This window comes from Octodon degus, unplaced genomic scaffold (genome assembly GCF_000260255.1).
Source record: "Octodon degus isolate 3935 unplaced genomic scaffold, OctDeg1.0 scaffold00115, whole genome shotgun sequence".
Lineage (NCBI taxonomy): Eukaryota > Metazoa > Chordata > Mammalia > Rodentia > Octodontidae > Octodon > Octodon degus.
This window is the reverse complement of record NW_004524691.1, coordinates 4,953,029-4,980,310: the sequence shown is the minus strand read 5'-3', so window position 1 is coordinate 4,980,310 and position 27,282 is coordinate 4,953,029. Positions and strand designations below refer to the sequence as shown.

The window sequence follows — 27,282 nt, the reverse complement described above, 5'->3', positions numbered from 1 at the left end:
GTTCAGGGTCTCACTACTAGATCAGACTTGCAGTGATCCGCCTGTTTACAGCCTCCCAAGAGCTGGGATTACAGGTGCATGTCACCATGCCCAGTCTCAATGGATGTCTCAGTGTGCTCTGGGGGCAGGGCTAGCAGGGCAGGACACCCAGGCCCCTGAGTCTGCTAGTAGGTGTTTTAATCCACTGAGCTATTTGGCTGGCCCTTGAAGTTTCTAATATAGAAAACTTAGGGGACATTTTCAAGTCAGAGCAGTGATTCCCAAGTAGATATAACTGCTCCTTCTTTTATGTTTAGCTAATCTAATACCTTCCTTATGTAATGTACAATACTTTATTACTTTCATTGGAGGGAATATTTGTCTCCTTGACCGCAAGGCTGAAAAAAGGCATGGCAGGATTGTTAAGTGTTAAATTCACTTATCTTTAGCTAGACTGTATTTGCTAGTCTCCTTGTCATTCATTTATTTACTTATTTATTTATTTAATTTTACTGAGAAACAAATAGCAATGATACAGTTCCAAAATCGATTAGTAGGACAGTTTCAATAATTAATACATTGCACATTGTCTTCGTAGCTCCTTGTCATTTAAATGTAGCCATTTACCTGCATTTGGGCTAATTTTTTTTTTTTTTTTTTTTCAGAACCAGGAATTGAACTCAGGCTCTTGCACTTGTCAGGAAAGCGCTTATTCCACTGAGCCATCTCCCTGGCTCTAAATATGAGTATTAATAACAAGTGTACTATGTTTCCATAGCTGGCATACAAAAATCCTCTCATGAAATTCCCATTGTTTTCTCCTACCCACTGGCTGAATCAAGGACTAAAGGAAGACAAACCACAAAATAAAAGGAACCTGATTCATTGAATTTCTGCAAGAAGCAATGTTTTCATCATGACTTATACTACGTATTATACTATTCATACTATGAATGTTTTAAGGCACTGAAAATTTGAGGTTATTTAGAATGTTTTAAGGCACTGAAAATTTGAGGTTATTTGTTATGACAGCTTTTTTAAAATAACAGTTTTATTGAACAAAAATGTATATTATAGAATTTATAAACTTGCAGTGTATGATTCAGTAATTTTAGCATATTTACAGAACTGTACAATCATAACCACAATCAAATTTGGATAATTTCCATTATGGCAGCTTGCCCACCTACTATAGACAATATTCAACACATTTCCTAAACAAATGAATAAAAAGCATTTAAAAGTTAACATAACTATTTGGCTACTTTCTGTGAAGTGAAAGCCCCTTTCAGAAAATCAGCTATCTAAGGCTATTTCACTCAAAAGATGGTTCCAAGGAGCAGCTGCGGAGGTGATGTGGGGTAAACAGGGTGCTATTCACTAAGTGTCATCAACAACAGAGATCACAATTTATTCTAATCCTTACTGATTTCATTTTAAAAATCTATATAGATAAATGCCTTTTTAGATTACTATACCTGTTTGCTTAGGTCAGGTTTTAAATGTTTTGAGTTATTTGATTATAAACTATGGGAAAGAATCAATCATTCAAGAATTGGAAAAGACTGACAGGAAATCCAACTCAATCCTTTACTTTCAGAAAGGACGATATTAGTATTTTCAGAGAAAATCTTTTTATAAGGGCATAACAACCTTCATCCAGTATTCTTAAACACGTAGTCCAAATTGACAATGTAAGACAATGAATGGACTAGAAATGTTGAGGAATTCCTAAAAACAACAACAACAAAAAGCCAGAAAGCAAATGGAAACTGAGATATCTAGAAAAAAAAGTTTAAGGAAATCCCAGCCCATAACATTCAGAACGTTATTCAGAGTCATGGAGGAAGTTCTAGCAATGCTTTAGTCTTAGAATCAGTAGGTTGTGAGCACACGGAGTAGGCCTGGATAGACATGAAATAACTCAGCAATAGCATCTCCCCTCTATGTGGTTAAACGTGTACAGGCAGTGTTTGACAAAAGGCAAAAGCAATGAGTGTAGGAGGTGCTGGGGCAGTGAAACAAAAGCTAGTGACTACAACCCTAAAAGGGATGGCCTGGTAATAGTTTGCCATTACCAGTAGCAAGTCTTGCAAACTGAGACAATCAACAGAAACAGTGTAGTGAACTAAAACAGGGGTTGCCAAATAGAAGTGAGACTAACTCACCTAGAATTAACAGGCATCTGAGGAAAGTCAGTAAAATGAAAAGAGACAAAACAACAATATAAACAAAAACAACACCCTAAAAGAAATGAAACACAGAAGGATATATGATGTTACCAAGAAATACAACAGTTACCATTAACTTCCTTCAAAATACTTCTCCCTCAAGTCAATCACATTTATTCCATTGTGCTTGCCACCTTAGGAAGCAGTTCTGGAAGTCCTCTTTTATCAGTTTCTTTAATTGCACTTCATGACTACTTTGGTATCAATTCAAAATATTTACCTTTCACAGACACTTTGACTTTGGAGAAGAGCCAGAGGTTGCATGGTGCCAGATGTGGTGAGTAAAGGTGGTGAGCCCACCTTTCCATTGAGAGGCATGCAGTCCCAGCAGTCATCAGATTTTTCTTTCTTTTTTTTTTTAAACACATTCCAAACACATTCACAAAAGACTTCAAGAACTGCTTTTAAAAGCGTCGAGAAGAATGGGGTTAGTCTGTTCAAAGTGGCGGGAGAGTGGTATTTTGAGAGGGAATTTAATGACAATGTGATACTTTAAAAAAATATAAACACAGGCAAATACTTTTTTTTGCAATCAATGTGAATAATCTCCTTAAAGTGCTCTGAAAAGACACTGAACATTTTAGAAACTATTTTGGCTATCAAAACAAAACTTCATAATGAATGGAGAAAGAGTATTAGTATGGCTAATACTTAAAATGAACATGTCAAATGATTTTACCAAGAAGTTTTTGCTAAACCTAGTACAAAAGAAGAGATTTTACACATAAAATTTAAGAGACAAAATGTGTATCATTACTAAAATTACCATTTATTGAATGGCCACTGTATACCTTTGTGTTTATAAATCTGTATTTCATTTAATGTATACAGTGCCTCTGTGAGATATTTACCATTATTATCCCAATTTTACAGATGATGAAAGTGAAACAGAAATTAAATCATTTTTTTTTCAAGTCATACAGTTAGAAGGATGGAAGATTTTTATGTTCAACATGTACCTTAAAGGAGTTCTTTTATTTATTTTTTCTGTATTTTAGGGAAGGGTCTACAGGGTGTTCAGTATCTCACTACAAGATCGGACTCATAGTGATTCTCCTGTTTACAGCCTCTCAAGAGCTGGGATATAGGCATGCATCACCACACCCAGTCTCAATGGCCATCTCAGCATGTCCCAGGGGCAGGGCTAGCTTGGCAGCCTAGGAGATTGAACCCTCCACCCCTGCGCCTGCTTGCAGGTGCTTTTAATCCTCTGAGCTATTTGGCTGGCCCCTAAAGGAGTTCTTGATAAAAGGAAAGAATGGAAGGGAAGACAAAATAAAAAAAACAATTGATTTCTCCAGAATTTTAGATATGTACAAAGAGGCCTAAAGTTGTAAAGGAAGGAGATACATTCACTTAAGTAAACTGTAGTGAAATTGTGAAGTGGTAAGATTATCAAGGAACATTAAAATGCATCTAAGAATGCCTAGAGAGAGCAAATAGGTTATCTCCAAAGAAGGAAAATAATAGGTTGGCTTCTAGTCAAATTCCTTTTATTACTCAATACAGAAATAAGGGCTTTATCATGGTTACATGAAAACAAAGTAGTAGGAAATTATCAGAGTAATTCTGCAACCATAAGCCCACCCTTGAAGTTATCTATCTGAAACTATTTTTTAAAAATCCTTATACATAAGTTTGGAGCTAAAAAAAATGGAAATGATTAGCTATTAGAAATGATATGTCCCAATAAAGTATAATGATGTAATTACAAAAGAATAAGAAATTATAGAATTAATCAAATGTAAAAGATCCTTAAAGAATGTGACCAATAAACCCAACAGATATTATCCCCCCTAAATACACAATAAGCCTTTGGAAAGTCTGACCAAGGGGAAAAAAGAAGACCCATAACACAGAAATGAGTAAACTAACATAACTAGAGATACAGAAGAAACTCTGAAAATAAAATATGCATACAAACAGGAATATTCATACCACATGTCTACTCATTGGGAAATCTAAATATCAATAATTTTTTTTCCACAATTTTATTGAGAAATAAATAGCAATGTGGATGAGTCACGGCCATTGCTTGGCCAATGTGCTCTCTGTGAAAGCCTGAGAGAATGTTTTCTCTCCGTGTGACTCTCCTTAGGCACACTCTACATCATCGATCACTTTCCTCTTTGGCCCCATAATCTCCTTGATCAGAAAATTTGGGACACTACTGAGTTATGTGACATTACAGTACAAGTTCTAGTATGTCCTGAGTCTTAATTGACCTTGGAGGACTAGGGCCAAAATGTTGGCTTTCCTCACAGCGCTCCTCTTTCTCTAATTTTTGGTCTGCAAATTTAGGTTGTTAACCCTCCAGAAGAGAAACTTACTATTATTACCATACAACCTAGGCTGTTGAGCTTAACCTCACTATCTGTCTGAATATCAAACATCTTAGGCATAACATGGAACAGGTATTTTTCATCAAGTATTGATATATTAAACTTTAAGTTGCTACAGAATATGACAAAAAAAATTTAAAAATTAAATTAAAATGTTTAAAAATAGGAATAAAGAATTATATATGTTTACACGTAAGTCCAGAAATCTAACCATATACAACATTGTAGCTGGACAGTCCCACAACACTTCTTTTCCTGTCTCCTGCCTTCATTCACCACCCCTTTCCTTTTTAAACAATCATCTACCCAAGAGACAGCATAGCAGCAACTGGTGTGTCATGACAAGCAGCCTGTATTCAGAAGATCAGAATGATAGGCACTCCAAGCATGAACCTACTATTACAAATTGCCATCTTCAGTGCAGTTGCTTAGTTCACAGGTGTCAGTATATATAGTTAGTCAGGGTGAGAATCTTTCCAATTAACTGCTACATTCGAAAATCTTTTGAAGGGGGCCTGCTCCTTAGCTCAGTTCTTTGAGTGGCTGCTTTAACAAAGCATTCAGGCTCAGGTTGCTGTGGTTCGATCCCCACAACTCAAGCCAGCCAAACCTGCCCTGAAGGCATTCGGAGCAAAAAAAAAAAAAAAAAAAAGAAAATCTTCTGAAGATTCTCAGTATCATTGCCTTACTCATCTTGTACATATAACTGTATGGCTTGCCTCTGTCATGTTTCCTAGCTCTTTTCCTTTTCTCTCTTCATTGTTTAGTCCTCAAGTTCTTGCTTTCCTTTTAAAAAATATGGAACACTTCACAAATTTGCACGTCATCCTTGCACAGGGGCCATGCTAATCATCTCTGTATTGTTCCAATTTTAGTATATGTGCTGCCAAAGTGAGCACTAAATATCAATAATTTTGAGAAAATAATAATAACAGTACACAAAAAGGTTAACCAGATAAATGTCCCAGGCTACACAGTTTTATGTTAAGACTTACTTCATAATTTCAAGAAATATCAGTGGCCAAAGTACAGATCAAAAATATGCTCAGGATGGGCCAGCCAAACAGCTCAGTGGATTAAAGCGCCTGCAAGCAGGTACAGAGGCTGGGGTTTCGATCCCTGGGCCTGCCATGCTGGCCTCGCCCCTGGGGCACGTTAAGATAGCAATTGAGATTGGGCAAGGTGACATGCGCCTGTAATCCCAGCTCTTGGGAGGCTGTAAACAGGCAGATCACTATGAGTCTGATCTAGTAGTGAGACCCTGAACACTCTGTATACTCTTCCCTAAAATACAAAACAAAACAACCAAACAAAAAAGTTTGCTCAGGATTACCAGTACTCAGTTGAAAGCATCTTTTACCCAGCACACTACCAAAAATAAGACTAATAATATAATGTTTTTGATAAAGCAAAATAAAATTACTTATTTATTTATTTATTTATTTTTGTGGTACCGGGGATCGAACTCAGGACCTTGCACTTGCCAGGCAGGTGCTTATGCTGCTGAGCTATCTCCCCGGCCCTCTAGCAAAATAAAATTTCTCATCACCTGGAACTAGGTTGTAAGTTGGTGAAGTAAGTCTGAAAGAATATTAGCCTATCTAACAAAACCATGAAGTATATATACTGTATCACTCATTCAGCAATTCCACTCCTTTTTTATGTATTTGGTATAGTAATCCTTCTGTTTTAAGCCTCCCCAGCACCTGGATTACAGGTATGTGCCACTACAGATGGTCTCAGTGGCCAGCTCAGTGTGCCCAGGATGGGGCTGGTGTAGCATGTGGTGACCGGGTATTCGAACTCTGGTCCCTGTGCTTGCCTAATCAGGTGCTTAGTCTGTTGAGCTCTCTCTGGCCCACAATTCCACTTCTAAGCAACAAGTCTATAGAAATACTTGCATACATTTGAAGATATTCATACAAGGAGCATCATTTTTTTGTAAAGGTAAGAAAACAATCTAAATATTGATAGGGCTAAATAATTTTCACACAATATTATGTAAAGCTATAATTCCACTAAAAAGAATAAAGTAGATTTACAGGTATCAAGATATTCAAATGTATATTAGGTTTAAAAAGCAGGTTGCATTACAGTATATACCATCATTCTATTTATAAACAAAACAAAATACATAAACAATATGAAAGAAGACAGGATAAATGCATGAAAATCTACTGGTTCACTTGTTTAACCACAATGCGTCAGAGCAGGGCTTCTATCTAACTTTAATGGGTATACTCTTTTCACCTTATCATATTACCTTTATTTAAGCATACATGTTTCTTTTATTCCATCTAAGATGTTTAAAAAATTATACTATCAAGAAGTAGAGGGACCAGGAATATGGATTAGTAGAATGAGTGCTTCCCTGGCAAGCACAAGGGCCTGAGTTCAATCCCTGGTTCCTCAAAAAAAAAAAAAAAAGTAGTACAAAAGTTTTTTGTGGTGGTCTAGTATAACATTTAGAGCCCAGCAATAAATAATCAACAGACCATAAACATCTAGCAAATTGTATTTGGTCTATTTCACAAAGTGGATTACAACTTGTAGTGGTTGTCATATTAACACTAAGAAAATGACAAAGATAATTAGGATACTTCAAAGACAACACTGTGTCAAAATATGTTCAGTAATGATAGTAACAAAGGATGAGCTGTGCTCATGACACTAACAGTGTCTCTAGCACTGTCCACATCATTCTCTCATATATACATATATATATGATTAATTATCAAATATATTTAAGGATTTTTCTGATATTTTATTCTTTTTTACATTTACTATAAGTACATTTATTCAGTTTAAATGCTGTCATACATTTTTAAGTATCAGCATAAGAGGCAGTATCAACTAACAATTGTCATTTCCAAAGAACTGTAAGTATGAATGTATTTTTTCAACATCAGTTATTATTATACACATTTTGTGATAAACAAATGAAGAGCCCAACAAATTTAAATAATTTGCTAAAGGTTGGAATGAGCAAGACACAGAGGCTGTGAATTTCATTTTAAGGTTCTTTTCAGCTTATATCTTATCTATTCATTAATCCAGAGATAAACAGTAAACAAAACAAGGGAATAACTGCATCCCTGTATACACTACTGGTTATAAAGATACTTTTATATGAATATGTTTTATTCAAAATCATACAGAAAATCTGAAGAGGCCCATTGTTTGGTAAAGACCACAGTTATTCACTTAATATATATTTAAGATGTCATTAGAAAACAAGTGTATGGGGCTGGAGAAATAGCTTGGCAGTTTAAGCACCCACCTGGCAAACATAAGGACCCAGGTTCAATCCCTGGTACTGCATGCCTACCCAAAGCGCACCATACTGGCCACCAAAACTGGGCGTAGTGGTGCACACCTGTAATCCCAGTGCTGGGGAGGCTGAGACAGGTGGATCACTAGGAGTCTGAGCTGCGCAATGAGACCCTGTACCAAATAATTAATTAATTAAAAAATTAAGAAAACATGTGTACAGAGTTCATATTAAAAGTACTGTGGTAAATCTCATGAGCATGTATGTCTGGTGAAACATACAGAAATTCTGAGATTTTCTTCCTCATTTTCCTAAATACAGTACCTCATCTAAAGCTCTACTCTCTTCAATTTAATTCTGATTCCAAAGTGTTATATTACCATTCTTCAGTAACTCCTGTGTCATTAAAAAGTACCACTGGAGTGAATAATGGCTCTAAGTAAGAAAGTGTCTAAATAAAAGGCATTATCAATTCGTATGCTACCTGTTTATGAAAGAGATCATTAATAAAGAAATGTGATATTCATGTTAAGATTCATTTATTCCAAAGTTTCATGTTAAGCGTTAAGGCAATTTTTATTTTAACTTAAGTAACTCTGTAATCTTAACCTTGCCAGGATTACTAATTTTTCTATTCTTTCTCTATCTCTCTAGAGACAGAGTTTCGCTATGTAATTCTGGCTGGCCCTGAACTCATTATGTAACCCAAGCTAGCCTCTAACTCATAGTGATCCTCCTGCCTCAGCCTCTGGGATTATAGGCATGCCCTACCATGCCCAGTGTGTACCAGGATTTCTAACTATTAATGGAGGAAATAATAGTAAGTGCCTACATATCAGTTTAAAACTCACTAGTTTACTAAATTCATCTAAAACTTACATAATGAGTATAAGTATTGTACCTGCATAAAAATTATATGACTATGGTTATACTAACAGCTCTAGCTTGAAAATGGTGGATCAATGTTCTAAATCTGTCAGCATATTCAATATTGAAAAATTATGAATTCATTGAAGTGACAAGTAGAAACTACAAAATGACATGGCGTCTTTTAATTCTTTTATTTTTTTTAAGCACTGAAGTATAATTATTCAGAACATAATGAATAAAGGTTTGAGGTTGTTTATGCATCGAATTTTCTTCTGTACAGGTTATATTTCCCAAAGTAAAAAGCTTCCTATTTCACTACTTTGTGTCTTTTTTGATTGAACTCAGGACACTGCACTTGTTAGGCAGGCTCTTACACTACTGAGCTATCTCCCCATCCCATGTTGTGCCTTCTAGATTTTCTCTTAATTTTTGTACCCACACTGGACTTTAAAGATCACTCAAATTTGTAAGGATTGACTTCATGTGCTCATTCTTTTATCTTCTTGGAGAATTTTCTATGTCATTTATTAGAAAAGCTTTGATAAACATCACTGCTATGCAGGGACACATTAAGCACATGTCAGAAATGCTGGTGTAAGTGGCTGTACGTCACATCTCCTAGCTCTTGAACTGAACAGGAATTTCTCTGCCAGCTCTTCTGTTGCAGTCCAGGAGCAGCCTAGGGGCAAGGATGGAATCAAGCAGACCTTGTCTGATTTAGACACAAATGTGGACAGCTGATTGTCTGGTTTTGCTTTTCTAAATGTGAAACATGCAGTCTTCTGGCCATTTATGTCTCTCTTAAACTGTGTAGCGATCATGATGTCATTTATTAAAACTTAGAAGAAAAGTTTAAAAAACTGAAAAAAACTCAGTAACAACAACCTGGATATATCACTGTAATATTTAGTTTTCAAAAAAAGCATAGTAGATATTTTTCAGATTGCTGATACGGAAAATAAAAATAACTTCATCATTGATGTTTCTCCTTTGACTTATTGCACATCCATCAACTTCCGATGTCTGTCTGGAGTCAGTGGGTCACCATCATATACTCCCATTTCAAGAAAGATGCTTCAGCGTGTCAGAAAAACTCTACAGTTTGGAGTTACAGAAACACTGCCTCTCCTCCGATAAGTGCTTTAGGAATACATTCTTTTCAGTAACTCCAATGTTATCAACATATATTTTTAAAAAGTAACAGAAATATGTAGATCCTTTTAAAAATGAAAACCCAAATCCAGAAATGCAATTAATTACCATATTTCAGAAATAAGGAATGGAATGCAGCGATTTTCAGTGTTAAAAAATATGAAAAAATTCCTTTCCTCTTTTTTAGTTTATTCTAGTATCTTTATCAGTTGTTTTCATAGTTTCAATTCTTGAAAATAAACAAAAAACTTTTGCAGGTCTGCTATGTGTTAAGCACTGTGCTAACCACTTTCAGATATAGCTATAAGCATTTCATACAATCCTCAAAAAGTTTCAGAGGTTTCATGATTTGCTTAAGGTTACCTAATAATAAATGAAGCAAAATTATCACAAGTCTATCTGCTCTTCTTATCTTTATGCTAATAACTTTTTAAAAACCATGTTGAAATAATATTATAAACTAATTCTACTATCTCTTCTAAGTACAGGATAGTTTATTTTTATTGAAGTTTAATAATCAACTCAGAAAGATGGTGGATAAAAAACTATTGTATAATAGGTGTGGAAACACATAATTGCTATGTTACTAATGAATTATTATTATGCAACTAGCTAATTTTTTAGGAACATAAACAGTTCAATGTTCAAGTTCATGCTATGATTTTGGTTGCCTCAACTGTAGAGATTCATCATTTAAGTCAGAGCCCAGTGACTGAATTTCAGTGCAGTAATACATTCATCTCTGTACTAAAAATGCTAATGCCTCTGATAAAATATAGGCTTGCACTGTCAAGTCTACAATTTTTCCCCAAAGGAGTTTTATGTTATATCCTGATTTAACCCTATTAAAGGTGTGTTTTAAATGCACTTCTTAGGGCCAGCATGGCAGCTCAGCAGACTAAGTGCCTGCTTAGGCAAGCACAGGGATGGAGTTTGATCCCTGGCACCACACCACATGCCTGCCGCCGCCCCCCCCCCCCCACGTGCTGAGCCAGCCACCCAAGACTGGGTGTGGTGATGCATGCCTAGAATTCCAGCACTGGGGAGACTGAAAACAGGAGGATCACCACAAGTCTAAACTGTGTAGTGAGACCTTGTACCAAATACATTAAAAAAAAAAAAAAAAGCACCTGTTATACAACACATTCTGATAAAGGAGTTGTGTGATGGCTCTAATACGATAATTGGAATGTCTCTAATATGATAAAGAATACCATATGTACAATTCAAAATTAATAATGCAAGCTGTGGTGGATGACCAACAGTGCAGATTTCCACTTCCCTAATTCTCTCAAAACATGGCACAAAAATGAAACATTTTAAAAAATGTATTTAGTACAGGGCCTACAGGGTCTCACTACACAGATCGGATTCATAGTGATCCTTCTGTTTTCAGCCTCCTGAGTCTTGGGATTATAGGCTCGCACCACCACACCGTCTCAATCACTGTGTCAGCGCCCCACAGGGACTCACTACATTTCAGCCTCCCAAGCACTGGGATTACATGCATGTGCCACCACGCCCAGCCTCAATCTCAGTTTTAGCACACCCCAGGGAAGAGGCCGGATGGCACGCCAGGGATCAAATCCCAGTCCCTGTGCCTGTCTAAACAGGTGCTTTAGTTCGCTGAGCTCTTTCGCTGGCCCTCAACAAAATGAAACTATTTCATTTAGTCTCTAGAATGTACTACAGGGCTGGCCAGGTAGCTCAGTGGATTAAAGCTCCTGCTTAGACAGATGCAAAGGCCTGGGCCTCCATCTCCAGCCTGGCCTGCCCTGCCCTGCTGGCCCCACCCCTGGGGCTCGCTGACATGGTGACTGAGACTGTGCGTGGTGGCACAGACCTGTAATCCCAGTGCTTGGGAGGCTAAAAAACAGGAAGGATCACTACAAGTCTGATCTGTGTAGTGAGACACTGTAGACCGTGTACTAAATACACTGAAGAAAAAAAAAAGCTTTAGAACGCACTATAGCCTTTTCAGACAGATATCCTTTTATTTGCTTGTTGGTGAAGAAGCATGTTCAGTTGTCTCACATGGTACAAGTGAATTACAACAGCAGTAGTTGTTTAAGGAAAATAATGAAAGAAAAATTGGTATTCCTTAAAACTCATAGTCATGATCTGTGCAACTGAATTCAATCCTACAGTAACAACTGAATGCAAACAAATTGACAACCATGAAAATTATTAAGCTAGAACTTTCTTGGACTAGAAGTAAGAAATATGAGAAATATAAAAAAGATTCAAAAAACACTCTTTCCATCATGAGAGACTTATAATAGCAACTAAGTTGTCTTGATGATAAAAAGATGTTCAGGTCCATATACATTTAGAGACAGTAAAAAATAAATATATCAAACAGAAAAAAGGCATGTACTCAGGAAATGGAAATACAGTACTCTTTCAAAGTGACTGTTTTTTTTCAATAATAAATGACAACTTAAAAGAAATACTTCCAATGAATCAAAGATATACACATTTTAGTAAAAGCTATTTTTATATTATTACGAAAAATTGTCCTCCATATTGCATATAATCCTCATTAACTCTGTATTTTAAAAGATACTACTTGTGATGTTTTAGTTACACAATAATTATCAACAACTTAAAAATTAATTAATTAATTAATTTATTTTGCGGAATCAGGAATTGAACCCAGACCCTTGTGCTTGCCAGGGAAGCACTTACTCTACAGAGCCATCTCTCCAACTCTAAAAGTTTATTTTGTGACTTACTATTCTCAAATAGGCAATAATTTACAGTTGTGATACAGGCAGGGCTTGAACCCAGGGCCTTTGCACTGAGCTATGTCCACATCCCTTTTATATTTTTTATTTTGATAAAGGATCTAGACACTAAGTTTCTCAGGCTGGTTGGAATTCTCCTGCTCTAGCATCCTCAAGTGCCACCACCCCTGAATTAATTTATAGTACTTTTATTATAGTACTTTTATAGTAGATTTATAAACTTAACTTGTATAAACATCAGGGTTAGGGAAGTAGCTCAGTGGCATCAGGGTTAGGGAGGTAGCTTGGGACCCTGGCAGGCACAGGGTCCTGAGTTAGATCCCCAGTACCAAAAAATAAATAAATTGAAAAAAAAAATGTATAAGCACCACATGGAAAGCTTGTTAAAACACAGATCAGGACCAGGGATAAAGCTCAGCAGCTTAAGCTCAGTACCTGCCTGGCAAGTGCAAGGTTCCAAGTTCAATCTCTGGTACAAAAACAAAAGCACAGATCAGCTATCTAAGGTAGGTAGGATTTTTTTTTTCAAAATTTTATTGATAAACAGATAGCAATGAGACAGTTTCAAATCAAATCGGAAGTACAGTTTCAACAAATAATACACTGCATATATTCTTCTTAGTGGTTAATTGCTGTATAAGATGTGGACTTGAGATCCTATTTACAAACATCATTAGAACAAATCATTCTATTCATTAAGAGAATGCAACTATATATCTATCCTAACCACTTTGAATAGAGAGATACAAAATGGACATTAAAAAAACAAAAACAAAAACAAAAAGAACAACAAAATGGACATTCATAGGTATACCCCATTTTTTCTAAGTTCCGTTATTGAATATTATAGGTGTGTAAACTCAGCAAAATATTCTAAAAGAGTCCAGTAGCCCATAATAGCATTGGGTCTTCTGTTTAACTGGCAATGCCAGAAATTATTGACCTGAGTCCCCCACAGCTCAACATAACAGCATGGCTTTATTTCTTATATTTTGTTTTTATACTTTTCTGCTGGATGGTTAAGACCAAGGTAAAGCAGGACCTGTGCAACAAGAGTTGTAGCTTTTGGGTCTGAAAAGGTCAGTGAAATGCCCTCAGGATTTATCCTGAGATCCTGTACCTCAGATTGTAGAACCTTTGTCAGTGTCAGCCATGTGGATGAGTCATAGCCATTGCTTGGCCAATGTGCTCTCTGTGAAGGCCTGAGAGAGTGTCTTCTCCCCATGTGACTCTCCTTAGGCACATTAAGGTATGTAGGATTTTGCTTTTGTTTTTTTCTTCATCTCAACTCAAGTTTGTTGAATTCATTCATTATATATATTTATCCAGGCTGAAATCTACAAGTTAAGCAACCTTCTGCCTTAGCCTCCTAAGTAGCTGAGACTTCAGGTACATGCCATTGCATATAGTTTTAAGTTAATTTTTATTTAGAAATATGGATTTTTAATTTTATTATTATTATTTTGAAATATGGAATTTTAAACATTTTATCCCAGTGTGATGAGGGGGCCAATTCAGGAGTTAGGATGCTTTATAATTTGCAAGATATTTGCTGTTCAGCCTGAACAAAGAATGTGATGTATCATAATTTTTGATATATTTAGATCTTCCTTATTAATTAATTTAAGGAAAATTTTGTGATTTTTCTTTCTTTTGTGGTGGAGCAGGGGATAGCACCCAGGGCTTTATGTCTTTGTGTTTGGTTCTTCCTGATGGATGACTTTTAGGTCACTTTTAGCAGTGCTAAGGACATGGAAATCCAACATACAGTAATTGTTGGATATGAGGTTATGTTCACTATAGCAAAAGATGAACTTGGAACATGAAACATCTTAAGAAGTAGATATAATTCAAATAGAGACAGTATTGTGTGAAGAAGGAACTTAGCAGTTCAATAGAATGAACATACGGGATAAATTGTAATGATCCATAAATGGGAAATAAATTGTTTACCAAAGGACTGAAACATCACCTAGGGCATTACAGATTTGCATTCAAGAAGTCAAATTCTTGTTCCAATTAAAAACTTGTCTGTTAAGTAAATATGAGGAAGTTTTAGAGTCATCCAAATTGGAGAACATAGACAATATTATCAACTTTTCTTTTTAGGAAAAATTAAAAAGGATTACAGTCTGGCCAAGATAAACGAAGGTTTTTTTTTTTTATTCTGCCAAGAGATTATAGCTCTTTGGAATTAATATTTAGAACTTAGAAAGAATTAAAAAATAATAGACCCCCAAAACAACCCATTCAAAAATGGGCAAATGATCTGAATAGATACAGTATTTTTCAAAGATGGCCAATAGGCACATGAAAAAATGTTCCATGGCATTAGCTATCATGTAAATGTAAATCAAATGTACTTTGAAATTAAAAACCCACCTTACTCCAGTCACAAGGGTTATCACTAAAAGCATGTTTGTGTGCGCGCATGCACACACACACACACACACACACACACACTCTGAATGCAAGAGAGTAAAGAATTTCTCCACATTGTTGGTGGGACTGTAACCTAGTGCAACCACTATGGAAACAAGTATGAACAGACCTAAGCAACCTGAAAATAAATATTTCATTTGACCCAGCTATAACTTCTAGGTATATGTGCAAAAGAATTATACTGTAACTATACTCTTTTGTGCATACTCGTGTTTACAGCAGCATAATACACAAGAGCTAAGCTCTGGAAAAGCTTAGATTCCTATGAAACATATGGATAAAGAAAATGTGCTATATAAATACAGTGGAATATTATTAAATCACAAGAAAGAGTGACATTATGTCATTTGCAAGAAAATAAAACTTGAGACCATAATGCTAAGTGAAATATGCCAGTCTCAGAAAACAGAATATCACAGGTTGTTTCTTGTCATATGAGGAACCTAAAGTATAAACAAACCAATCAAGAAAATGAAGGAGTGATGATAGGAATCTAAAAGGTAGACTCTTGGAGATGGCGAAGAGATGGAATGAGGAAGGAAGAATGGGAGGAAACAAGGATTAAGATGATCAAGATATGTTATACACATGTTCTGAGTCCTCAAAATGAACAATGTTTCTCTGTGTCAAAAACATGCACAAAATCAATCTTAGCTTTTCATAAATATTATTAGACTTTGCCTCTTCTCTTCATCACTTTAGCCTCAGCATTTGATATTCTGCTAAATAATAGATGCTCAACAAGACTTAATGATTAAATTCAGGTAAGAGGTAAAAATATGCTTAATATACCAGATTTAGACAAGCACAGAAGTTGAGAGATTTATGGAGACAACTTAAGTTTTGTTTTGTTCTTTTTTTTTTTCTCATGGAGCAAGGGACTGAACCCAGGGCCTGGCATATGCTAAGCAAGCAGTTATCCAAGGGAATATACTGCAATATACTGCCAGTCCCTGAACAATTCTTACTGGCTTGGGGAAGACATGTCTGAACCACTTTCTTTTCTTTGTCTAGATACACTAGCTACGATACTTAGCTCTTTTAGAAACATAACACTTGTGATACAGATTCAGTAGACTAGCAATCATCTTCCCCAAGGAGGTTCTCTCTAAAAATGGTCAGAGAATCTTGTTTTCCTTAGCATGACATTGTGAAAGGTAGTAGATGTTCCAAAATAGAATAAGTTTTTAATATCTGAAGTAGAAAGGATAGAGGATGAAGTGATAGAACATTCAGCAAGAGGCTCTAATCTGTATTCACACTGTTCTATCACTTCATCCTCTATCCTTTGTACTTCAGATATTAAAAATTTTATTCTATTTTGGAACATCTACTTCCTTTCACAATTGTGCATTTTTTAGTATGTAGGCTTGGAAGATTTTCCTCACAATTGGACTGCAAAATTTTATGAGACTCTTCCTGATTCTGTATAGAATTAGTTTCCTTTGTAGTACTTATGTTTTGTTCCTAATCATATTATTTTATAATTATTTTTAATACATTTCTTATTTGTATTAGCACAGGGGCTGGGGAGATGGCTCAGTGGAATAAGTGCTTCCCTGGCAAGCACAAGGGCCTGAGTTCAATCCTCGGTTCTGAAAAAATAAAAATAAAAATAAAAAAAACCAAACAAGTTTGTATTAGCACACTTGAACCTCAGTCGAGTGCTAATGAATGCTTATATTTACTTAATTAATTCTTTATGAGCTGTTTTCAATTTTCACAAAAGGAAAGAAAGCACTGGCAAGAAAATGAACTACAATATTTGAAAAGATTTATAGTTTTAAAAGAGCAAAACAGTACTTATTTAAACCGACATCTGTAGAGAAGATATCATGTTTGCATCTTATACTATGAATAACTACTACGAAGATAATATGCAATGTAATAATTATTGTAACTGTCCAACAACCTGTTTTGTAACTGTCTTACTGCTATTTCATTCTCAATAAAATTAATTAAAAAATAAAAAAATAAAAAATATCAAAAAAGGTAAAAAAAAAATAACTGATGTCTGGTTGCATGTACTATACCAACCTTGGAATATGGTAGAATGACATTTGTTTTCAGGTCTCTAGGCAATATCCATGCACACACATGGATATGTTTATATATAATGTATAAAAATTGCATGAACTTAAAGACATCTATTAAAACATAACATGCCTTATAGCATTATAGGAGAGATCATATTCAGGGTAGAATAAATTACTGCGAAGCATTATAGTAGAGAGATTATGAAGCTAGGTTATCTACATTTGAATACTCTACTCATTATTAGCTATGAGATCTAGAACAAGCATCTTACTTTGTAAGAGTTAATGTATCTTTTCTAGTTGTTTGTTTTGCATTATTTGAGACAGCATCATACTATGTAGTTCAGGCTAACCTCAAACTGACTTTTGAGGATCCACTTGTTTCAGCCTTCCAAATGCTGTGATTATACATATACACCACCATGCCCAGCAACTTATCTGAAAATAGTATTGGTGCTAGTATGCCAGGTTTGTGGTAAGGACTGAAAGTTAATATACACCAAGCATTCAGAATAGGACATATGGTAAGTATGATAAAAAGGTTGTTCATATATATATATATATATATATATATATATATATTCTATAAACTTTAATATGTATTAATTTTTAACTACAGTAATTATTTGTATTTAAAGTACATATATCCTTACTGTTTTATATATTAAAAAATTGTGAATCCTTTCCTTGTAATAAAATTTCATTTCACTTAAGGAGCTAGGCACCAGGTATGTAATATGGTATCTCTGACATGTCTGAGAAATGGTAAGGAATATAAAAGAGGCTCACTTTTGCCAGGTGTGGTGGTACATGCTTGTAATCCCAACACTTAGGAGGCTGAGGCAGGAGGATCACTGAGAGCTCAAGACCAGTCTGGGCTACATTGTGAACTCAAGGTTGAGCTTAAACTATACAGCAACACTCTGTCTCAAAAAACAAAATAAGAGAAAACAAAGCTCACTTTAAACTGAAGAGAGGTTTAAAGCAGAATTATGAGAATATGGGAGAATCTGGGTGCGTATGTATTTATGTATGTTCATGTGTATTTTTGAGCAGATCACTCATGTTTTAAAAAGAGAATCTATCTTTATGGTGTGTGTGTATGTGCGTGCAACATAGACTAGCTACCTACCTACCTAAATACCTGAGCTATCTTGGCTATTCTGTCACAAACACGAATGCAGCCCTGTATTTCATATTTCCTTTATGTATACTCAATATTCTACAGTATAAATTGCTCAGCTATCTTACAGCCTGCTCCATAACGGTTTAGGTCTCACAGCACTAAATGTATTTATTTCTTTAGCATCAATTCAATATATCTTTTCTCCTTACCACACCGATAATTTCTTGAGTTCACATACCTTACTGATTTTTTTGCATTATATGGTTTCAGACATGGTTCATTAGCTTATCAGTAAATGTTTATTGACCTAAACTAAAAATTAACATACAAAATGATGACGCAGGAATAATAATGTATTAAAGATTTAATTCTGTTCATGCTACTTAAAATATTTTAGGAACATTTATGAAAGAAAAAGAATATTTGGAGTTATCTGTGTCTCAGAAAATTACACTCGTGAGTACCATTCTGCTCATTTGAATATCATTTCAAATGTAAAATCTGGAACAACTTCTCATTTCAAGATTACAGAATTTGATGTATGTTTACATATAGCTGCACATAAGCTATACATCTATGTTTCTAAGACTGAGTTTTTTCTTTTCTTTTTATCGTTTAAATAGAGTACAAAACAGTATTAAAACAAAAATTACAAGTAATATAGAAATTCACTTAACAAAGGAATATGAATTTTACAGTATTTGTTGTAATGCATAGTGTTGTCCTCCAACCAGTTTTTCAAGAGTGAGTTTCTCCTGTACCAAAAAATTCATTTAAAGTATGATCCAATACTAAAACTTAAGAAACACGCTTTAGAAGTTCCCTTTATAGAACATATTGAAGAGCAACAAAACTTAAAAATTTTCTCAGCAATTAAATGTCAGGTCAAATAAAAACCTTTAAAACTATGGTTACACCAAAGTGCTGTACTTCCTAGTATCTAATAAATACAGAATGCACAAGAAACAATTTTCTTTTACTTAGATGAATTATTCTCAGACTTTTTTTTTTTTTTTTTTAAGACAGGGTCTTACCAAAGTGGCCTTATCCCTAGGTTTTAAGTGATCTCACTGTTACCTCAGGATCCCAAGCAGCTGGGACTATAGGCAGATGAAACTGTGCCCACCTTCCCTGCTTTGTTTTTGTAACAAATACTTGTTATTATATCAACACAAAATGTTAATGATAATAGTTGGCTTATTATACCTTGTAGCAGCATTTGAAACTGTAACTGTGGAATTTAATAACAGTAAAAATTAAGACCTAAAATTCAAGCAGATAAATGCTTATACTGCACTTAAAACAACTACATAAATGCCCACAGAAGCTTGTGCTACAAACACATGAAAGACAAACTTTAAAGCCAGTACTTTAACACAATCTTATTTCAAAGTAGAAATCAAATGACTTAGCATTTCCAGACATCAAAAGACCATGTTCATTTCCAGTACATTTGTGAGACACAAATTATTTTGTAGATATTTCTGAGTTTTGGTAAAAGACAATCCCATCAAATAGAAATATTTATATATTTTATCACGAAAGAGACAAATTACCTTGATATTTAAAATATTTTATAAAATCTATTTAGTCTGATTTCATACTATCTGTTTTCCATATTTTAAATGTTTGTCCAGAATATATCATCATCTTATAAAATTGTAGATATACAACTGAAAGGCGTAATTTAAAAAATTCATCCACATATTGTCTATTATTCCAAGCAATCCTTTCATAGATTAAATGAACAAAAGTATTTATAATGTTACTAATAATATTTTACTACTGGAAATTTCATAAGCCAAAATATGATAGATGTGTCAACCTTAGTGGGCTCAGATCTTTGAATTCTGCTCTGTGAATTTCTTATGGGGAAAATGAACAGGAGCTAAGAATACAGCCTACCACATCCCTGAGTTTCACTAGGTGGCGCAAGAAGAATAATTTATCTTTCTTCTTCATCTGTTGGAATGTTTGGGAATAGAACAGTACACATAAGTTACTTAAAGTAGAATATTTAAAATGTATTTACACTAGAACATATATCCTTACATATATAAAACATTTTAGTATAAACTAAACTTTAGTAAAGTGGATGGCTATCTATTTTCTCCCACTAGCTATTTTGAACACAGAAACATGAAGTGCTGACTGAGTCTTTAGTGAAGACATCATACAAACAGTGAATAAATAAAATGAGAATTATTGAAACACTGTTTAAAAGAATTATCTAGAAAAGAAGTAAAAATTGCTAGAATTCTTATTATTGTGACAACATAGTATGCAAATTTATAAATGTACAAGTGAGAAGTTCTCATACTAAGACTCTTAAATCGCAGAATACAATAAAAAGGAAATGATTCAAAAATCAGAAGTTTAACAGTAATCTAAGTGGCAACCTGAACTGTGCTTTCCTAAACAGTTAACAGAGTTGGATTTGATTCATTTTAAGATCCTCTGGAGTTTCAGTAAGCTCATTATAGACAATGACTGAATGACAGTAGGTTTTACCAAGATATTATTTGGTTTTTTTCTTTATGTGTGTTGTCAAATTAAAAATAAAATGTGAAAATTCTTAGCAAATATTAGAACCACATGAAACAGGTTTTTTACTTATCAAAAACCATGTGGAGACTTTTTTGTTCTTTCTTGATAGAGGCAGAATGGTTCTGAAAATATTTTTTAGGTATTTGAATAGGTTTTAGACAGTTTTGGACTTCAATCTGTTATTATTTGGTGTATGTTTTATAAATATAGTGCTGTCGGTGCTATAAACTCAGAGCTTTTCTCCATTGGGCTCATGATTAGTTATAGGTTTGCAGGAGCCCTCACGGTCACCAGGTGGGGTTCAAGTGGCTTTTCAGGGTCAGCAGCCTCTAACCAAACAGTAGACTCATCAGTTTACTCAGCATGCAACCCAACTAAATCTGTTTGCATGCTATAACATAAGAAAGATTGAGAAGCAACGTCCTGTGGCATTCCTATATTATTTCCTTTTGGAAAAGAAAATGACTTTTCTCCACAATAACATACGGACTCTTTCATAAAGTATTTAATAACTGTATGATTTCTGGGTGAAACTGACCTCCTAAAACAATATGAATACTAGTGATAAAAATTAGAGGAATATTTTAATACAAGAAAAAATATGTACAGTTCCTTTGTCAGACAAGCAAATTTATCTTGTCTATTTAATAGTACAACAGTGAACAAGCATATCATTATGTGTGTTACTTTGTATATTATTGACTCAGCAATTTTTAAAAATATTTATTTGATACAGGTTCTCACTACACAGTTCAGACTAGAAGTGATCCTCCTGTCTCAGCCTCCCAGTGCTGGGACCACAGGTGTGCCTCATGATGCCTGGTTGCAGGGTCAGGATAGTGCACCTGGGGTTCCAGGGCCAGCATGACAAGCCATACCAGGGATCGGTGCCAAGGACTGAACTTGGGTCTTTGTGCTTGTCAGGCAGGGGCTTACACTGCCTCTGACTAATCAATTTTATTACTGAATTCAACTGCTTCAGATTCTTTACAGTGATTTTTTTTTTTTTTTTGTACTGGGGAATGAATACGAGATCTTGAGCTTGCCAGGCACAGCTATCTCCCCAGTCTGATCTTTTATTGTTATGCTTCCAACATATAAAACTAATTACTAAGAAAATAAGTACACACAAATGTCAAAAACTTATTAACATGTGAAGCACTATATGGGCATATAATTATTTAGGTTAAGCTTTTTTGTTAATTTGAAAATACATTTGTATGTTATCATATATGAAGAGTCAATCTATGTGTGTACTTACACATACAATTTCTTTAAAAGTAGCTTCATTTTATTTCATTAATAAAACAAATGTTAAAGTCAATACTATAAATGATGTAAAAATGATTTCTGTATAATGAAATTTTGACATGTAATATTTTGGGCCAGCATACATTTTATGGATAGCAAAAACAAACTTAGGAAGAGTAAGAGAAAAAAGCTTTTAATCCAATACATTCACAAAAAAGCTTAAGTTTTTCAAAGCTATGAAAGCTAATCTCAACTCAAAACGAGTTAAATATTAAACAAACTTCACCAGAGGAAGAGACTGCAGATAGCTTTGTCAGTGTTATTAGAAATATTAGGATTCTAGTCATAGATCTTTAAGGGGGAGAAGAGTACACCACGGAGGGACAATGGCTGCTGGGAAGTAAAGGTAAAAATTGACAGATAAAATTCAGTAATAGCAATCAGGGAAAAACTCCCCAAAGACTCTCTTATGTCCTGGTTACTGCCTACTGTATTAAGACTGCCTTTCTCATCACTTAATGCTTATTTTCATCACTTTGCTTAAAATATTGATAATCAATTAGAGCTACGTCTGTTTTGCCACAGAATCTGTGTCACAGTCTATCAGACTGTCAGGGCCAATTCAATCCTCATTCAAAGTTAATTTTTTCTTCATAAATCTGCCTTTGGAGGAGTCATTAGGCGCAGAACATAGCCGGAGGTGCAATCACCTATTCTCTTTCATTAGTGGCAGGCAGAGAAGGTGAGGGAGATTATTAGAACTTTGGAATGATCACAAAGCAGCGTGCTGCCTGTCAGATCCCCCCAACATTTAATTCATCTAGCCAACTCACCAGCACTCTTTGCCAACAGTTTTAAATGGACATTATTCATGAACATCTGTGACATGCTGAATATTCTGAACTGGAAATGATGAAAAAGCAATGCCCCTTTTGACTTTAAAATTAATTCTATGGTCAAAACAATTAAGAATATAACAAACATGTTTTGTGATGTTATTTTTAGCCATCTAAGATGCGTTTCAGAAGCAAAATAATCTACTGATACTAATAACACGCAAACACGTAAAAAAGTAATGTATATAATCAAAATTCTCAGTATTAAGCAATTTTTTAAAAAGCCTAACATAACTACATTAGCAATGACCAGGACTGTCCCCAAAGATGTACTTTCTTAAAATTCACAAAAATAGTTAAATATTTATTTAATGTGAACATCTGCTTTAGCAGCAAACCATAAAATGAAATGACAAAAAAGGATTTAATATAGAGCCGATTTACATGGAAAAAAATTCTAGCTGAAATTTTCACTGCCACTATAGTTTTCAATACACAACTGTCTTGGATATAAGAGGTATATTATGGGAAAGTTGATAGAAACACTTGATGTAATTAAGAAAATAGGCAGAATAAACTTAAAAGATCTGTATACAACTCACTTTATCAAAAACTATTAATTTTTTCAGCTAAAAGAAAATCTGAGTTGCTCAAATGCTTTGTTCTTCATGTCCATTTCTTATTGTCTGGAATACAGAAATTATGCTGCCACTAATACAGAGATTAATGAGGTATCTTGCTGGACATATTTCTTTGGAAATGTACCTGCAAGTTACTTAACCTTTATTTATGATACCAAACTGATGACACTAAGGTTTTAAATGCTATTATCAAAGTCATACTGTTCTAGCATAGCAAGACAATGATTAGAAATTACCCTCAGGAAACAACCTAATCTGCATTACCAAACTGTTCTACACAACGAATAAAATGGTTCTGTGGTCAAATAGTTTGTGGAAAATATTTCATTGGACAAAATTAATGTATTTTTTTTTTACTACAGAGTTCAACAGAACATATAATAAACTAATTATGCTCTGTTTCTCTAAAGGGAACTAAAACACAGTGACTCTCAAATTTACTTGACTACTGAATCATTTTGACATTATTTGAATATCAATAAATGGTTTTACTAACTTTGTCAAGTTAATTTAATAATTTTTATTTCACCTATGATGGATGCAATATTTACATCTTATTTATGAAAGAAATATCTACGAAGCACATACTCTGTACTAGCTAGGCAGTGTGGTAGGTGATAAATTTAGAATAAACCATCTAAGTTTCCATCCAAGTAATCTTGAAGTACTTATAGTACACAGAAAGAAATTTATTTGTAATCTGTCTTGCTACTTTGAGATCTTTGAGAATACGGAATGTATCTTGTTCATATCTGTATTTCCTAAGTGCCTAGTAACTGTTAAACAAAAGCTTAAGAAATTGATGTCAAATATAATTAGAAAATTTCTTTTTCCTAGATGGCTCTATTCACTTCATTCTGGTCTGGTTTCTACCTTTTTCCTCTTTCTCTAAAGTTAGAAGCCATCCAAACCAATGATATATACCTAAGTATGTGGTAAGGAATCAGAGAAGCTAAATTCTAAGGGAAAAGTGGAAACTTAGCTTGTTTGGTGTTAGTGGCTGCCTTTTACTCCGAGTTGAGGATTCTTGCTTGTTTCAGGGTTCTGAGGGAAAAAAGATGTCATGATACTCTACAAACGACTGGAAAGACACACAATGCAAAAGAGTTCCAATGACAGTAACTACTATAAAGCTACAATAGTAGTGCTGCTATTGCTCATACTCTTATTGTCATTACTACCAGCATGACCACTGTTAAAACTTCATGAAACAAGTGTTCCAGGAACTGAAAACAAAAGGGATTAAATATAGGGATTATTAGAAAGCCCATCTGGGCTCTGGAATGGGCCTACAAGAATGATGCCCAAATCAACACTGTACAAGTGGCTTGCTAGGGTGCAACTTCTTCTAAGGCAGGATGGCAAGAAATCAAGAAAGAAGCATTTATTTATTTCTTTATTTATTTAATTTTTCCCCCCATAATTTTATTGAGAAACAAACAGCAATGAGACAGTTTCAAACCAAATTGGTAGGACAGTTTCAATAATTAACACATTGCATACATTCTTCCTAGTGGTTAATTGTTGTACAAGATACGGACATGATATCCTATTTACAAACACTATTAGAACAAATCCCTCTATTCATTAAGAGAATGTAACTATACATCTATCCTAACCACTTTGAATACACAGATATAAAATGGACATTCATCTGTATCCTCTTTTTTGGTAAGTTCCGTTATTTGAATATTATAGGTGTGTTAACTCAGCAAAATATTCTGAAAGAGTCCAGCAGTCCATAATAGTATTGGGTCTTCTGCTTCACTGGCAAGGTCAGAAATTGTTGACCTGAGTCCCCTACAGCTCAACATAACACCATGGCTTTACTTCTTATACTTTGTTTTTACTTTTCTGCTGGATGGTTAAGACCAAGATAAAGCAAGACCTATGCAACAAGAGTTGTAGCTTTTGGGTCTGATAAGGTCAGTGAAATGCCCTCAGGATTTGTCCTGAGATCCTGTACCTCAGATTGTAGATCCTTTGTCAGTGTCAGCCATGTGGATGAGTCACGGCCATTGCTTGGCCAATGTGCTCTCTGTGAAAGCCTGAGAGAATGTTAAGAAAGAAGCATTTAAACTGAACAATTCAAGGACATCTATCACAGACACAAATCAGTTACCAGTATACCCATCTGTCAGTCTGCACAAAACTAGTGACTTCAAACCCTGCTAGAGAAATACTCTGGGTTTCCAGCTGAAACAGTAGAAAGATAGGTTCTATGTAAATCTGATTTCAAAATCACATGTGAAAAAATTCCATGTGAATACACCTAAGTGGGAGGATCTATCTGATATCCAGAATCCTAGATGCAAAGGGTTCTAGAACAGGTATGGTTTTGCTTTCTAGCATCTGCCATTTAAGAAGAAAGATTAGAATAAGTTTTTTTTTGTTTTTTTTTTTTTTGGTACCAGCAATTGAACTTGGGACCTGCACTTGCCAGGCAGGCATATGAGCCGATGAGCCATATCCCCACCTAGAATAAATGCTACATGCCAATTCAACATTTTTTAAGCCCTTAATATGAGCCAACTATATTCCCCCCCTATCTCTCTCTCTCTCTCTCTCTCTCTCTATATATATATATATATATATATATATATATATCTCCATTCAATACTCACAAAAATCTTTTATCGTTTTCATATCTATTCTACTTTCAGGAAACTTCAGGAGTTTGGGCAAAATGGTTTAAATAAGATCAGAATGCAAAATCAGGACGTCTGGCCTCAGAATAGCCTCTGTTTTACTAGCATTCTTTCTCAAGAGTAATAACTTTGCTTCTTTAACAATGAGTATGAAACCTTGCTTCTTTGACTAACAATTTATTGCTTCTTTAACTATCAATGAGTATGAAATTAATTTATTTTCTACTCTGCATTTTGAGTAAGAATCAAAAAGATATGCACTATCACTTAACATCTGTATAATGAAATGGTGTTTCAGAGAAATCGGAGGGCTAAAGATGGTTAAGACAATCTGGCTGAAGGTTATTGGACTTATTTATGTGCAATACTGAGAGAGGAAGCTTAACTATTTCTAGAGGAAAGCAGAATAAACAATATTATCATTCTAGTTGGTGGTGGGGGAACTTGAAATATAATGTTCAAAATAGAAGCTGATGTTAAATGTTTCCCTCTCTGAAGTTTCACATAGAGAAATGCAACAGTATATCTGAAGAAGCAAAAATAGTTCATACTCTCTGATATAATTTCAAATAATGTAAATCAAAGAAATAAGTTTAAAATGAAAAAAGTATGCATGAAGATATTCAGTATACATTATTTTAATAGAAAAATAATATAAATATTCAACAATAGGCAAATGACTAATGGTATGCTTTCTGGGTAAATATTATGCAGCCACTAAAATTATGCTAATTAAAATTACGTAACAAATTGGGAAAATATTTCTGATAGAAAAGCAGATGCAGAAAAGCAGAATAAAAATGAATTTATGTAATATAAACATATGCACAAGGAAAAAATAAGAAATATAATCACTTATTATAATCTGAATTTCCATATGTAATTTCATTTGTTTCTAAGCTATTATGTATAACTGATCTCATTGGTGATTTTGGCACCAGTAGCACATATTTTAACATTTGGTCAGGCCAAGTCAACCTCATTCTTATGCCTTTGCATTTCTTTGGCTAGACTTACAAAATTATTCTTTTAGATAAGCTTTATTATCATTTTTGTTATGTCTTCCTATATAAACAGACAAAATCACTTCTACAAATAAACAATACAATCCCATTAGAAACTCTAATAATTCCATTAAAATACTGTATTAGCATAGAAAAATA

The 27,282-nt window shown here is 34.4% G+C and overlaps 1 protein-coding gene and 1 non-coding gene across 2 annotated transcripts in view; both read right to left on the bottom strand.

Annotated features, from left to right (window-relative positions):
* The window catches only part of LOC101570180 (serine/Arginine-related protein 53), a 423,021-nt gene that overhangs the window by 5,626 nt on the left and 390,113 nt on the right, over positions 1–27,282 (bottom strand). The window lies entirely within an intron of this gene.
* Positions 5,345–5,451, bottom strand: LOC111812170. The gene has a single exon (XR_002817746.1). It is a non-coding gene; the product is annotated as a U6 spliceosomal RNA (small nuclear RNA).